Source organism: Prunus dulcis, chromosome 3 (assembly GCF_902201215.1).
Source record: "Prunus dulcis chromosome 3, ALMONDv2, whole genome shotgun sequence".
Classification (NCBI taxonomy): domain Eukaryota; kingdom Viridiplantae; phylum Streptophyta; class Magnoliopsida; order Rosales; family Rosaceae; genus Prunus; species Prunus dulcis.
The window spans coordinates 17452111-17455225 of NC_047652.1; the positions used below are offsets into that span (position 1 = coordinate 17452111).

General features: G+C 36.1%; 1 pseudogene; it reads right to left on the reverse strand.

Moving 5' to 3' along the window:
* LOC117621897 overlaps positions 1–1094 on the reverse strand; it is an 8905-nt pseudogene extending 7811 nt beyond the window's left edge.
* Between the last annotated feature and the right edge of the window lie 2021 nt (positions 1095–3115).

Here is a 3115-nt window from a genome sequence, read left to right on the forward strand (position 1 = left end):
CAACGGGACCGGTGCCGCCCCAAGTGGCGGCGTGTGGTGGCGGTGGCGACGACAAGAAGTCGCTGTCGTCGCAAGGGAGGGGGGGTTTCTGGTTTCGCAGGAGAGAGAGAGAGAGAGAGAGAGAAATCTGGGTTTTTAAAAAAAACAACTTCGAAATATTTACGATTTTGCCACTGAACTTGTTTTGCTCGTAACTTCTTCGTTCCAACTCCGAATTGGGCCCACTACGTGTCTATGAACTCGTCTCAGTACGACCTATCCAAAAATACCAGTCACGGTCCCAAACTCTCTCCGATTAAAAATATGACTAAAATACCCTTTAATAATTAAATAATTAAATAAGGGTTAAATTTGGAGAAATTTGGGGTCGGGGTGTTACACTTTGGGCCAACACCACTTAGTAGTAGAAGTTGAGGGGTCCGATTGCCCCTGAACTCAATATAACTTCTCCCTTACCGCGTACAAATACCTGATGAGTCGTTCCTTTAGAATCCGTGTAGTTGACTCCTATAGCTGACAAGCCTGCATTAGAGAATAGCTTATAGTTATTATAAAACAAATCACACTGATAGAGGGAAATTTTATTCACACTTCCACCAACTGACGTACACTAGTCCTTGTGTTGCTATTTTAAAATTATGAAATATTAATTTTGGACTGCAGGATGGCAAACTAGGATCTGTCTTTAAATATCAGAGGTACAACATACTTTTTTTGTTGGAAGAGAAGATGATCCGCTGTACAGTGGCATGAACTGCAACACGCAAGTTCTTGGGGTTTCCTCTATTAAGCAGTTCATCAGTTGCATGTCTCGTTCCATTATGGTCAAAAGTTGAGCCGGTAAGTCTAGTTCCTTCTCTCTGATCCAATCTAAAGTTATCGTTCGGATAAACAAGAGTCTGCAAGAATGCTTTTTTTACAACTGATTGACAAGACTGATCGTTTGGATAGAACACAATAGTTTCCTCAACCCACTTATATATGCGTCGTAAACACGAGAAGCCTTCCTCTCCCTTGTTAAGAGATTGAAAAGAAGTGGGGGCCACATCAACTAACAGAACTTCTCTCAAAGTATAGGTGGTATATTGAGACATTTTAAAGAGCATGTGATAATCTGAGACTATTTTAAAAGCACAGGGGTATATCCAAAGCCTTTTTTTAAATTACCTTAAAGACCCTCAATATAAATAAATAAAACAAAAAATAAAAAACTTTTCAAGACAGTTGTTTTCTCCATCCAATCAGAGAAATACGTCACTCTTCATTTCTGCCTCTACCAAACTTCATTGACATTGTTATTCCCTCCACTCCTGTTGATAGGCTTACTGAGACAACGTTGTACTTAAACAAGCTATAGCTAGGATTTTGCCTCTACAAAACTTCATTGACATTGTTATTCCCTCCACTCCTGTTGAATTTTAGTTTTAACTCTCAAGTAATGATCGAGCGCCAGTAGTCTTTTTCGAGATAAGTAGGAGAAGCTGTTTACTGATAAGTCCATAAATATACTCATTTATGTACTCTTTTTACTTAGGTTTTGTAAGAGAATTAGATTTAAAAAGGGCTTATTACTTTACTTTTCTGATTTTCAGCTTGTCTGTGCTCTTAGAAGAGTTTTAAGGGAAAATCAACTTTTCGGAGGAATTTTAGTGCAAGGCCAATTGGAGATGAAAGCTAACATCTTGAAGTTCAATCTATGATTTTCCTAGAATTTTCTACGGAGCCAATTGGTACAGTATTACAAGTAAAGTTAGCCCACGTGCAGACAGGACAGTTTCGTACATGTTACGTGAATGTGAAGAAACGGAAGCCTTCCCGAATTTTCCAAGTTACATGCTATATATGGTTGGAAAGATAAGACATTTCTAAAATATATTTTTAATGATTTTTCTACAAGGCCGAAGATCCCCAAATCGTGTGAACATTGGGCTGTGCTGTATTTCCCAGTGGAGTTAGGAATTGTGATTTTTACGTTCCTATTTGGATTCCTTGATTACCAAGACTTCTTGGACGACTTTTCAGTCAATTTTAAGGTTTAGAACTCTGATATAAGTGATATAAAAGACGAGCCAAGGGCTGATACAAAGGATTCACGTCCTAAAGAGATCAACCGCGCAAGAGGAGAAAGCTGCCAACGAGTTATTTCTTTTCCTTCCTTCTTTTAATTTTCAATTCTTATGTATTTATTTTTGAGTCCATCCAAGACCATGAGTAACTAATTTCTTGTTAGTTAGGGCTTAATCTTGAAGCCTTAAACATGATTTCAATTTTATAAACAAGTTTAATAGATTTTTAGTTTCTACAAGCGTGATGATTTCGGTTTCTCTATGTTATGTGAATTCTGATATTTTGTTTCTTTGAGTAGCTAACTTAGAAGCATGTATTGTAATTAAATTTTTGTAGAACATAGGTCAATTTCCATATTGAATGTGTTCTTGTTTGCAACGAATAATTGGGTTAAGAACTAGTTATGAGAAATCGATTCTTGAATTCCTAATAACAAATGTCATGTTATAGGGTTTTTGTGACACTCATATTCTCTTTGATCTTAATGGATTCTTGATTGTTAATTTGAGTAAATGCCATACTAGATTTCAATTAAGAATACACGTATCGATGTAAATGCCATACACTTTACATACACTTAAGAGAGAATCATACAACTCGAGTCAAATGCCATGATCTTGTTGTGAATGTCGTCATCATATGCTTGCTAGAAATTGATTATCTATTGTTGTTTATGGATTGATTGATTGTTTGGAGGTGGATAGTAAGTCCTAGCTATTGTTCTTGATTGATTTTAAACCAATTTCTCTTAAACTCTAATTTAAATTCTCTTTTGTTTTCTTTTCCTTATTTTGTTTTATTCACAAAAGCAAATCAAAACCCCCCTTGGTGTTGGCGTGTGTGTGGAAGTCCTTGTGATTTCAATCTTTATTTTGTTTTCGTGCTTAATTGTGTTTTAGTTCTCATTGTGTGACATTGATAAACATCTCTTTAGATCACAATCTCTGTGGGATCGACCCTTGCTTGGTTACCATACTATCATTTGATTTGTGCACTTGCAAGGTTTTAATATTGTTGTTAAAAATTACCAACATTTACCTAAAAATAT